Source organism: Chaetodon auriga, chromosome 18 (assembly GCF_051107435.1).
Source record: "Chaetodon auriga isolate fChaAug3 chromosome 18, fChaAug3.hap1, whole genome shotgun sequence".
Classification (NCBI taxonomy): Eukaryota; Metazoa; Chordata; class Actinopteri; order Chaetodontiformes; family Chaetodontidae; genus Chaetodon; species Chaetodon auriga.
In genome coordinates, this window is record NC_135091.1 from 19,743,474 (window position 1) to 19,756,838 (window position 13,365).

The 13,365-nt window shown below is 41.2% G+C and overlaps 1 long non-coding RNA gene across 1 annotated transcript in view; it reads right to left on the reverse strand.

Moving 5' to 3' along the window:
* Positions 1 to 4,982: 4,982 nt before the first annotated feature.
* LOC143336405 (uncharacterized) overlaps positions 4,983 to 13,365 on the reverse strand; it is a 74,836-nt gene continuing 66,453 nt past the window's right edge. Inside the window, exons 2-3 of the long non-coding RNA XR_013078521.1 lie at positions 5,706 to 7,369; positions 4,983 to 5,455 (exon numbers count right to left, since the gene is read on the reverse strand). This is a non-coding gene — a long non-coding RNA (uncharacterized LOC143336405). The remainder of the gene's footprint in view (positions 5,456 to 5,705; positions 7,370 to 13,365) is intronic.

Sequence of the window (13,365 nt, forward strand, 5' to 3'; positions counted from 1 at the left end):
CTGGGGTGGGAGTGAAATATTAAACACGGGAGATATTAAACACAGGAAGAAGGTCCTGAGGAAGGTCCTCTTTGTCCATAAGGAGGTAACATGCTTCATGTTGTTTATCTGAGCACTTTGGACATGTCATAACAGAAAAACCACATTAAAAAGGATCCATTACAGGTGTGATTTCTCTTCCACGGCATGTCATAATGCATGCTGTGAAGATGGTTTACATCATTGGCTGATATTGGCCCGACATGAATAGTATTTGGAAACCCTGTGCTAAATGTGCAGGGTCGGAAAGACATGATACACTTCTTCATGTGAGCTGTACAGTTTTACGCACTGACCTAACATTGAGTATTCAGCACAACTTTACCGTCATAAACTCAGACACCAAGCTCAGTATCCTGCCATGTTCAGCCTGAAGTGTTTACAAAAATGACTCAGAGCAGGATGCGGTCCATCAGCACAACACTCACCATATAGAGGTATGAGAGGAAGTGTTTGGATGGCTGAGCGTTGTGCTGCAGCCTCGGGGTGAAGAGTAACATGACAGACAGCAGTGTGGATGCTGAACAGGGCTGTGTCATGCTGAGGGGAACAGGAAAGGCCCCTCTTCAACACTATGAGAACACACTGCGTCCTGTTATCAGACACACACTCATAGCTGCTTTAACTAAATTTGGAAATTAGGACTTGTGAAGCCTGATGTGCTCTTTTCCATTGACACAGTAAAAATGAGTGCACCCTACTGGTCAAAAAGTGAAAGGCAGCTCATTTTAAAGCAACTGATTGGCCGCATTTACATTTAATACGTTTTGACATTGGTGGGAATATTTGAACGGGGAAATCAAGAAAAATGATGTCAAAGAGGTGCGAGTATGTGGCTGAGTGTGCGGCGGGGGGAGCGGTAGAGAGACCTTGGGGCTCAAACCCTCTAGATACTTTTAAAAATTTGTCGAAATGGCAGGGAAATGTGAGGCTCGCAATCAACCCAAGCACTTAAAAACACTACCTTCACTTTTCAAGCCACAAAGCTAAAACAATTTAACATCTCTGGTAAATATGAATATGAAGAATACATCAAAATGTATTTAAAAAAAAAAAAAAAAGATTAAAATTCACCAAAAAAGAAAGAAATCTTAACAAAAAGAAGAAAGTCAGAGGTCAAAAGTCAGGAACAGTTAAGAAGAGTTGAGAGACTGTATGTCTTCAACATGCAGATTCTGACATTTTGTAGACTGTAAATACTGTATGACTAATACATATACAGTCATTTAGTGTCACAAGGCCAAAAGTCTGTGGACAGGTCAACATTACACCCACATGTGGTTTCTGAACATGCAATTTCAAAAACATAAACCCAGCCAAGGGCCTTAGCCCAAACTATGACCAAACACCTACAGACCAAAAGTGTTTGTGTATTTGTTCATGGCAACACTAAAAATAGATTTTAAGCCAACTTCCAGTTTAGATACAAGACCTCATCTGTACACACAGATGAGCTACTCAAGCAATATAAACCTTGGAAGTAAAGACAGCTGAGTGAGGAAAAGAGACACACTCCACACACAGACCCGATGGACACACACACACCAGCGACAACGGCTAAAACGGATCATCTCCGGCAGCCATGATGGAGGCAGAACATGACACAGCCGGATATGTCTACACTGGCTGTTAGGGCGTTCTGCTCTCAGACCTTCAGAATATGACATTGATCATATCATGTTGAGCTTTGTTGTATTAATGACAATCGAATATAGTGCCTGTAACTAAATCTTGACAGACAAACAAAGTTTGTATGAAAGGTGAGAAACAAAGAGTTGGTACCTGACTGTCATGAATCAACAAGCCTTGGAACACCTCACACATCAGACAGCTGTAGCCTTCAGAGGACAGTCAGTCTGTCTAGCTGCTGTCCACCTCTCTGCTCTGCTGCTGTGAGACAGACAAATGTCCCTGTGAGACAGCCTAAAGTCTGCCTGTCACCCATACATACACATGACTGGGAGGAAACAGAACACAAACTGATTTCATTCTCTTTTCCTGCCCTGCATCTCTGCCACAAGCTTCACTCATCTTTCCTATTATGTTAGGAGACTGGCCTGCAAGAGTTTGGGGCGACAAATGCACTTTATCTAATTGGTTGCACACTCAGTGCAGAGTCTGCTGCTCTGTCTGCCAAATGAAAACACCTGCTCTTCAAACTGAGCCTCTCTGACATCGTCATTAGTGTTTGACACAGTCTGGGTTCATTTTAGAAGCTTTCAGCCCTCAGAAGTGTGTGTCAGAACGTCATTATCACACACTTCAAAGGGATTCAGCGGCTGAACATGCAGACTGGAAGACATTACATAGACGAGGAGAGGACAAAATAACAGAAGCACAGCATAAATACATGCTGTTCAAGTTTCTTTTTTCAACTTTTTACAAACTGTGGAAGTCAAGGTGACCCGTTTAGATGACAACAGTAGTTTAACATTTTGGAAAATATGCTACGTTGCCACGCTCATGTCTGTCTTATAAGTGCGGAGCTGGGGTCAGGATGAGGTTAGCCTAGCGTAGCATAGAGGCTGGAAACAGCTAGCTCGGCTTTGTCAAAAGTGAGAAAATTCCCACATCTAAAGCTCATTAATTAGCAGAAATGGAAGCACAAAGCTAGAGCTACTTGTTGTCTTTATGCTAGGCTAACCACATCATGACTCCAGCGCTGCACTTAAAAACATAAAACATGAGAATGCTTCCAATGTCACTCTGACAAAGACAGCCAATCAGAACTATTCCCTCAGTCAGTGTATAAGCATAGGCACTAGCATCTGTACAATTACATACAAAGCGATAAAACGACAACCCAAAAAGCTCAGAAGCTCAGATATCTCAGATAGTCCCTCAAATCAAATCCTACACCTGCTGTCTGGTCTGGAAAACTTCCACCAAACTATTTCGTGGTGAGCAGGCGGCCAGCTTGTTTTCAAAGAGGTCGCAACATGATTTTTACTCGTGTTCAATATGTTCTGTTACTGAATGACCTGAAACCTGTAAAACATTGAAATTAACCTGATCAAAATGCTGGATTAAATAGATTTTCAATAACCCCTTTGGCAAATTGCCCAGACATGATCTCACCACTGCATGTGTCCCATGAACAAGCCCAAGCCCTAACAAGCCCTGAATGTATGCTAAAGTAGCTTAAAGCTGCAATACTAATTAGATTTCATGTTAACAATGGGTCAAATATTTATTAGTCTAATGTAACAGGTGTCCCTTGTCATGACAAACCCACAGAGAATCACCATCACCAACTACAGAGCATCTTAGCATCTTTCAGATCATGGTTTTGGTTTTATGTCCACACAACTTTACTCCACTTGGTTCAGTTTCATCAACCTAATTTCCAGCCACGACAGGCAGCTGTTTTTTAACAAGAAGCCACTATACACCACCTGCTCAGCACCAACCAGTAGACACACACAGTTAGCCGGTGAACATAGCTAAGCACTGTGAGGGAAACTCCTGTTATCATCACGTTTCCCATCCACATGTGCCCTATGTTGTGTTATAATATTACAATGTTAAAGTTATTGTGAAAGGAGAGCTCATTGTGAGTTTAGCCTGGAGGGGAGGTTGTGGCCTGCTCTCCCTGCGTCAGTGAGCTCTGAGAAAGTTAACAACAATGAGTTATGTGTAGGTGCAGCTGATGGATGGACGATAGCAGGAGAACAATGAGTCCAAAGACAAAAAGATGTTTTAACCATATTTTCAAAGGTCAAATAACATGGAAGGAAATCACGTGCTGCCACACTGAATGCACGAGGATTACATGGATGTACAGCGTCTGCAGCTGCCCCAAGGGGCTAAAAACTCAATTAATGCAGCTGTTGACATTGTTCTACTTTGTCTATCTAGCAGCATACTGTAGATTCTTAAAGGCCCATTTCTCTCTTTTTTTACTGGAACTATATAATCTTTGCATCTCGTCATAAATTTGCAGTGTTCGTGACTGATACACCAGCTACAGACCACTGAGTTGAATCAACATCGACCCTTATGAGCTTACATCATAAGGATAAAGGATAAAGCTGGTTATCTACATGGCTATTGAATAAGGTCATTCTATTACTTTGTCTGATCCCTTGTACACTGAACTCAAGCTCAAGATCAGAGATTATTATAGGGTTATTGTGTGGAACAAAGCCTTGAGAAAGGATCACAGGGAGACCAGAATAAGAAAAATTCTGCAGATGAAAAATGATAGAATAAATCCTTATAATCTCGAAAAGAAAGAAGGATAGAGGATAGAGATGGGCTGACAGAGAGAGAAATCAAAAAGTAAGAGATAAGAGAGAGCAGACATGGAGTCCATGAGAGGAGAGAGATAAAAAAAAATGTTGAGAAATGAGAAGTGGCTCAAAGCAAAGACAGCCAATTAAAATGGCCAAATATTTGTTCAAGAGTATCCGTTTACTCAGCACGGTTACAGTGTTTGGAGGATTGGATGCTTTCTTCCAGGAATGAGACAAACTCACAAACTTGATTTATGGGCACTCAACACACACAGCTACAGCTATAGAAAAACTGCCATTTCTCAGTAGTCTGTCAGTCCTGCAAAAATGGGCTCAAATAGATTTCTTAATATGAGTTAAACAGATTTTTCAGAATTGTTTTCTGAATCATCTTGGACATCTTATTGTTTCTTTACTGCAAAGATCGTTATTTACCAGAAATGAGCAAAATGAACAATTTGGCATATATACCAGAATGCTCTGTGCTGTGTGTATGTTACCCTGCACACCATGCAATAAATGAAGTGGCTATACTGCAACAGATCCATTTTAACAAGACACTTAGTCTCATATACAGCAACACAGCAGAGAAAGAGCATTCCACTTGTTTCCAGAGCAGCTTCCTGTGCTTACATTATTTTATGAATATCTAGACAAAAGATGGAGAATGAAAGATGAACTTTTATTGGAGATCAGATCACATGAAATATTGGTTTACTTATTTACAGAAAATTAGGTTATAGGTGTTACGGTATGAGCTACGACAAACACGGCCAGGACCCAGATTGCAGAGAACGAGGAACAGAGTTTATTTCACCCAAAAAAAAAAAGTACAAACAAAGGGCAATGAAAGATCACTGCTAGGGGAAAAAGGCAAAGTGAACTGCAAAAGGCAAAAAACTTGAAAACACCACAATGGGGAAAAACTAGAAATACTCTTGAACCAAAAATCACCTTCTCAGGGAAACACTAAAAATAAACAGAGAACGGAAATAACCTAGCAAAGACGCTGGAGCAAGGCAAACAACGTGGCAAGACACGTGTGAGCAAACCAAGAAATCTTCCGGCACTGAGCAGGTGGAAAGGCTGGTTGAAGTAGCCAGCGGCTGATGAGCTGATGCCGTTCAGGTGTGTCTCCAAAGTGGCCAGGAGATCGACCCGCCTCCTTCCACACTCCAGCGCTGCAGAGAGAGAGAACAAGAGGGGAAGAGGACAAACACAGGCAGGGCAAGAAACAAAAACAGTGCACAAATCGAGACCATAACTATAGGACTTCTTAAAATGAAGTGTGTCTGCAAGATGAGGACTGCATTTACATGAACAGTCTGTATGACTGCACTTGTGTTCCACAGCTGCCTGATAGTCGATAAACTAAATATTCTAGTCATATTTATGATAATGAGCCAGAAGTGCAGAATTATCAATACTTACTGTGGCAAGATTTAAGTTTTGTCATTTACATCCACTCCAGCAGCGCGGTGGCGCAGCAGGTAGTGCGCGTGCCTAACAGCAAAGAGGTCGCTGGTTCAATCCCCGGGTCGGGCAGGGCCTCTCCCTTACATGCGTGGATTCTCTCTGGGCACTCCGGCTTCCTCCCACAGACCACACCATAGGTGTGAATGTGAATGGTTATATGTCTGTCTCTGTTGCCCTGCAATTGGCTGGCAAACGGTTCAGGGTGTACCCCATTGCCAGCTGGGATAGGCTCCAGCCCCCCACAACCCTGAAAGGGATATGTGGGTATAGAAGATGAATGAATGAATGAACATCCACTCCAGAGACTAAAACGAGTTACACTGTGTCTCCGTCAAACTGAGAACCAGTTCTAAATGTTCACGCCAGCAGAATTTTGCGAAATACTGACCGTCAGAATCTCACCCACCTCATTAGCCACCAATCAAACCCTGTCATATTCTCTGTAAGATTTGTGTTTAAAAACATCAAACATCAAAAACAGTCATTTACATTTTACCTCTCTAATCACTGCTGTCTAAATGTTTCAAAGCCATCACTACATTGTCAGGTGTCTAATTCTGGTGAATAAGAATAAAATTACTTTTATTTTAATTCATTTACCTCTTTTGCCTAACAAAGCCAGATTTTAAGATATTTTGTATTAAACATATCAGAATCAATCTTAAACATTTGTGTATTTCAAATCAAAAGAAATGGAATCACTGGGACCCAAATAACTTCCTCATCCCTGAAGGATCTGAAAAACACCTTTGCAGTTTACATGGATCCAGAAAAAACACATTTAGAGGGCTCCAAAATCTAGACCAAACCTCTTCAGTCCCTCCCAATCACCCGTACTGGGTACAGAACATCTTCTCATTTTAAGAGAAATCCATCTTGAAGGTTGAATCTGACACATTAAGACTTGTAATGACTGAGGATTTCTGACATGTGTGAGAGAAAAGCCTGTCAACAAGAGAACTGAATCAACTTAATGAGTCTATAACTGTCACCCAATCAGAGAAAATCACAATCACAGCCCTGAACATGGTTTGAAATTATTTCATCGTGTGTCATCATCATCATCATCATCATCATCATCATCCTTAATGAACAATTAACCTTAAAACTGTCAGATCTCTGCTAATGAGCTTTTCAGGTACACTTTAAATCCAAATCACACAGGATATTTGCACGATGTACGCACTCTCACACACACAAACAGACACACACACACACACTCACACACACACACACACTGTACATTTCCCGCAACATGCAGACACAAAGACGCTGTTGCTGCGGCTTAGTCAACATCTGCATGAGAAAACAAAGCACTAAATCAGATCCAGTGAGGATAAACAATCTGATTTATCATCATCAGCATTCCCCACCACTGTCACCCCCCTCAATGCACCAGCAAACACCAGGCTGGTTGTCTGCCACCCTCCCCACCCCTCCTCTGAAGCTGCAGCTACAGCAGCAGACACTCTGGAGGGCAGTGTTGCTCTCAGATTGAAGCTGAAGAACCAGCTGCAGCGTCTCCCCAGGGCCTCCTGGCGAGGAGGAAGGAGGCTCTCTTCCTCTTTTGTTTCCCAGTTGCTGCAGGACGGGACCCCTGCCAGCCTTCCTCTGAAATGCTGAGTGAAAAAAATGAAAAATGAAAAATGGTGGCATGGCAGACAGATCACAAATCTGCAGATCTGGCATGGCTCACTTATTGAGTGTTATGGCTGCAGCTATACAGCAATTATAGAAGCATTTTATTTCCACTCGGGGTGTCATACGGGGTAAAGATACACTATGTCTTACTGTCATATCACTGCTTTACATAGAAATAAAAGATGAAGAAGAAAACCTGCTGTGTTCAGTCACAGGGAGGCCGAGTCAGCTGAGTGTTCTCAAACAATGAATTATGTATTATGTATTCTTTGAGATGTCCTTTTCACTGGAGTGCCACTTTTTGTTCAGGCATCGGAGTGGACCTTATCTGCAGCAGACTGTGCTGTCTGTACAGATTGCAGAATGGTAACCAAGCACAACAAATGTATTCCACCACACTACCATATGGACCTCAGAGGATTGTGAAGGTCTATTTGGGACCCTGGAGATCTGTAGAGGTGTATTCTGAGAAAAGATTGGTGATTTTGAAAGTGTTCAAGGATGCATTCTGGATTCAAGAGGACTGTAAAGACCTACATGCTGAATTTAATTATGAGGTGTATTTATCTGGATATGGGTATCTGGATATTCATAATGACATTAAAGGAGCATCTTATATCCAGTGTGAAAGCTCGGCTGTATTCATCTGGATGCTTTAAACACATTGTAAGAAACAACAAATAAATGAAGGTGGATTTTATTGCTTGGGAGACAGTTGAGGCGTATAGATCTGGATTATGAAAAGGTGTGCTAAGGAAAACTGTAGACTCATTGAAGAGAAGATTGGAAAGGTTTATTCTAGATTTGTGAGGCCCATAAAGGTGTATTCTCCAGACTAGTGGAGAAGATAAAGCAATGAAGGATCCTTTGGATATTTATACATTTATTCTAGGTTTTTAAAGCCAGCAAGGTGCACTATGGATTCTGGATGAATGCAGAGTTCAATTTTGTTTCCTGGAAGACAAGTTTTATAGTAATATTTATCTGGATCCTGGATCTGGATATCTGTTTAGATTTTGGGACCTGTAAAGGTTTAAGGTTTATCCTCCAATACCATAAAGGTGTCCTTTGGACCCTGAGGGGACATTTATCTTGATTCTTAACAATTTATAAACATATATTCCAGATTTTGAGATGCAATAAAGCAATTAATATGAATATGAGTATGGATATTTTGGATCTAGGAAGAATGTAGAAGTTAATTTTGTTTCCTGCAAATTTTGGTGGGTTTTCTGAATTTGGATTGCGGAGGATTGGTAAAGGCCTATTCTAGGCTTGTTACTGTGTACTGATGTATTCATCTCATTCTTGGAGTGTAGCAGGGCCTCTGGAGTAGCTTAAAGGTTGATGATAGACCTAGTGTGCTGCCATTGTGTAAGTATTAGGAATCGGAAGTGCCTCAGTGGTGTATTCTAGATTTAAGGGCCACCTAAACATACAGTACATGTTGGATCCATGAAAAGTGTAAAGGTATGCCAGATTCTTGAGGAATGCAAAGGTTAATTACAGATCCTGAAGTTTGGTGGACTATAAAGGTATGTTCTAGATTTTGGGGACCTCCAAACATATATTATGCTTAGCTCTTGGGTATGAATTTAGATTCTTAAGTGGTCTATGGGTAATTATCAGGATTCAAAAGGACTGTAAATGCAATGTTGATGCCTTGGACAACTGTTACGATTTTGGAACCCTTTACATGTGTATTCTGGATCCATTAGAATTCCATCAGGGTTGCAGAATTTGGATCCTGTGTGCTGTCAAGGTTTAATTAACGTGCAACCAGAAAGAGCACTGAAATGCATTATGGATTCTAGATACCTGCGCATATACCGTGCTGTATATCTGCATTCGAAGGGTTTATTGATTGAATGCAGATAGATGTTGTTGGATGTATAAGAGGGTTTGGCCGGGCCGGGCAGGGCAGGGCTCTCCTCATGTGATGGGGCTCTAATTTACAATCAATCTTGTAGGTGACCCATCACGCCTGTCACTCTCCAGATTCCCTGAGTTGTAAATCACGCTCCTCCTGGTCACAGATCCCACACTGAAGAAAATGTCCACCTCAAATATCAAAGCATGTGATTTTATCCAGTGGTGAGTCTAAAACGCGGATTTATAGGAAAACTACTCCCAGTGGTACTCGACATTTTCTGCAGTGTTGAACTCCCTCTGACGCCCAGCTCTGACATATAATGACAAATACATCCCTCAACATCACTCCTGTCTAATCTGTATTCTAATACTTTGCAAGGAGAATGGGAAGAGGTCAAGGCTGACTTAAAAGCAAGTGTTATGAAATATTGACGGGGTGATAATGAAATATTCAGATATTAAGCATCAGTCACATTCGGCCAGATGTGTTGAAGACCATGGGTGCAAAAAAACAACAAACATCAGCAAAAAAACACTATAGCTCTAATGGCTCACTGCTCACACCCATAACAAAATGATGGCTGTGTACATTTGCGCTTCCTGTGTCAGACATGTGAGAGGAGATTTAATCTGTTCCCTGGAGCTACAGAGGTCATGGGTGCACATCAGCCATGTTGATCATAGACACAGAACTGCTGCCAACGTACTCCACATCCTTCTGTGACCCTTCACATGCAGAGAATGAATAGCGCTGGCTCTCCTCCTCCCACTCTCCAACATCCATCACATTTTTCAAACTGCGGAACATAAATCAGTGTCCTCACAGTGTTGTGAACAAAATGCAAAGACACTTAAACACTTGAGATCAGAAGTCACCTCTGGTGCAGGACCATAATGCAGTACTTGCTGTAATAATTGTCTGAGTGGCACCGTGTTACCCTCAAAAGACGAAGTAATAACAGTCAGTCAAACGTCCTCAAATAAGCAGCGTTGTTTGCCATGCACTGAACCTCGCTCTCTGTTTTTGTTTGAACCCATCTGGAACATTTCCAGGTGATTCTATCTGCCAAGCTTATTTTTCAAAGAGTGAGAAATGATTTGCTTTTCTCTCAGGGACTGAGGCGTTCCCTCTACTTCTGCAGTTGTGACTCTCTGCCACGGTGTATTCATTACAGTGTACACAACAGCCAGCTCTTGGTAATGTGAGAGTGTTTAATCCTTCATTTCTTCATGGACAAAAGTCATTAAGAGTTGTTACAATGCAACTGTACATCCATTTTTCTACACACATATTGACTCTCAATATGGGATCCACCATTAGTTAAGGCTGAGGTCCTGTTTGGTGGGATGTTGTTTTTGACTTTTGTGTTTGACTTGAAAAAATTTCCCCTGACCCTACTGAAGAAAAGAAAACTGACTGCACTAAAACATTTGGTTCAGGTTAGAGTTGGGCAACTAAAACTCTCAATTAGGGTCAAGATTAGGCAACTTAAACATGAAAGATCATGTCACAGCTAATAACAAAGCACTTTAATTCCAAGTCCATTACAGGACATGAACTCTGGTCTCCTGTGTGAAAGAAAAATGCATTACATACCCATCCACCCTGACCTCCACACCTTCAGTTTCTGCCTTGCTACATACAGTATAGCTCACACCACAGTACTTCTTACATTTATACTGAATGGTTGCATTGGATGACAGCAGTAGGGTGCTCAACTGTGCAATATGGAGGTAATACCTTGGGAGTCACAGTGGCGTGCACGGACTAGATTTTCTGTTTGGATTTACAGCTGAAGTCCAACATCCATGACAGACTTCAAAAGGTATCATCAGGAGGCAGAATTCACGATACAGTCAATTGTACTGACAAATATGAAAGATTTGAATTTTGTGCACCTCAGTATTCCCACAGTGACATAATTATACCCTAAAAACCTATCAAGTCCTAAGCAAAAAATCTCAAAGTAGGAAATATTAAAGGGGGTTGGATACTAGGTTACTATTTTGTAGTGTTTCACACATTTTAATTCTGATGTTGTCCATGTAGCATCCCACTTAGCTGTTTTGCAGAAAGGGTACACTAAAGCACATAATAAGGGCCCTGAGGCAGGCCGCATATTTACATAATGTATACTTTTACAAAAATTTGTGTTGAACCAAATGACCACATACAGGGTCTGAATGGGGCCCCACAGCTAACAGGATGATCCAGCCATTATTGCGAAATTTTGATGAAGAACCACTAGTGTAAAATGTCACTAGTACTGGGTTTAGCAAGGAAGACCTTTGTCAATCCAAAGCGTTATCTGGAGATGAATCTGCATGTGTGAATATGTCCTGCATGCACACAATGTAGCATAAACAGAACAACGTGTGTCTTCTGTCCATATCATTTTGTAATTCAGGGCTGAGGTCTGAAGTAATTCTTTCCTTTTTCAGAACAACAATTCGAACAAATTCTTGCAGGCATGTGATTTTTTTTTTTGAGGATTAACTGCAAATTTAGTTTTATAAGTAATGAAAAGTCAACAATATGCTTAATTTATCAGCCAGTTTTATACTCTTTGTTCGTTTGTGCCAGTCAGGCCGCTTGATACAGGCTGTAGCATATGCTTAGTGCAGTGTTGACATTATTACTGAATGCCCACAAAATAACGAATCATGGAGTCATTATTCAATTAAGTATTTTTTGAAATGCTTCCCTTTTTCTAAGCTCTCCAGTTTGTGTATAACAGCATGAACTAATACACTTTAATTCACCAGAGATGGGACACATTTTTCCATTCTCTCCCAGTCCAAATGGAAAATACACCATTAACTACCATTTATGCAAAAATCCCTTTGTCAGACAAGGTCATGTATAATAAAGTCCAGTCTGGGTTGACATTTGAATGATTAAATCTGTTCAACATGTCACCTCCTCAAAGAACTTTTTCAATTTAATACATGGAGCTGGAAAAAGCCTCAGTAGCAGAACTGTCCAATATTTAGCCAAACTCCAGCAGATGTGCTTTGATCGTGTAACCTTGAACAGCAAAGATTTAAGACTCTACACACAACATGGGCTAGTTAGTCATTCCAAATGATACAATTTCTCCAAAATATTCTCAACGTTCTGTCAATCTTCCCAGTCACTCTCTCTGAAGAACACAGTACAGTGCAGCCAGCTGTCGAGTCGACTGACCAGAGGCCACTGCAGTTTTCTATTCACTGGGGCATAATCAACACATCCACAGCTGTTTCTGGTTAGATTCCCTCAGTCTCTGAACAAACATTAACCCTGTTTTATGGCATGACTCATAATAAGGAACTGAAGACTTTCGTTCCAAAATAAGGTCCCCTTCATTTGAAAATACTACCACCTGCAGTCACACAGTAAACAGTTATGGCTCAGTGTGGAAGCAGCTGACCTAAATCCTTATTTTACAAATTCTTTGTGACAAAATAATTATTTGACATGCACAATATGCTTTACTTTCTTGCTGAGAGTCAGATGACAAGGTTGATACCACTCTCTTATCTGTTTTTTGAAACATGAACCTCCTGCCTGCAGTTGGCTATCTTAGTTTAGCATAAAGATTGGCAACAGGAGGAATGGTATGACTGGGGCATCAACCATGGACAATCAGCACCACGCTGCACTTGAGATGAAATGGAATGAAAGACTCCTGCTTCACCAATTAATGTGCTCAGTGGCTCCATAATAAGATTATTTTACAAGTATGCTCGGATATACTGGATCCTTGTTTGACTCCTGGCAGGAAGTCTGGGGTTATTATCCTGAGCTGAGGTGCAGAGTGCAGAAGAGGGGGGCAGTGGATTAGCCCAGATTTTATGCTCTACTCTCACTGTCCACATCTCAGTGCTAATCATCCCACCGGGGGGAAGGCAAAGGGAGGACAAGCTGCTCGACGAACTGAGCTCAGTGAGAATTGGTGCTTCACAGACAGGAAGAGTAGAAGGCAACCACTGTAATCAGTTGAGGTCCCTGTGGAATAGATGATAGTGCAGCTGGGCCCAGGATTTGTAAATTCTCTGTTGTGCAACGGGGACAATAAAGAGATGGGGTCTATTTTAAAAATCCTTAGAATCACAGTCA